Here is a 226-nt window from a genome sequence, read left to right as displayed (position 1 = left end):
AAAAAAAAAAAAAAAAAAACAAAACAAAACAAAACAAAACAAACAGCACAAAGTTGAACAGAGGAGCAAACACACACGTGGTGGGCACTCTGCTTAGTGGTGCCACACTTACCTAACACCTTGAGGCCACAGCAGCAGCTAACTACAGAAAGATAAAATGAGAAAAAAAGAAACAGCTCAAATAATGCCCGGGAGGCCCAGTGTGGTAGCAAGTGATTCTTTTTGT

The sequence above is a fragment of the Microtus ochrogaster genome, unplaced genomic scaffold (genome assembly GCF_000317375.1).
Source record: "Microtus ochrogaster isolate Prairie Vole_2 unplaced genomic scaffold, MicOch1.0 UNK1, whole genome shotgun sequence".
Classification (NCBI taxonomy): Eukaryota; Metazoa; Chordata; class Mammalia; order Rodentia; family Cricetidae; genus Microtus; species Microtus ochrogaster.
The sequence above is the reverse complement of the archived record's forward strand: the minus strand, read 5'-3'. Positions refer to the sequence as shown.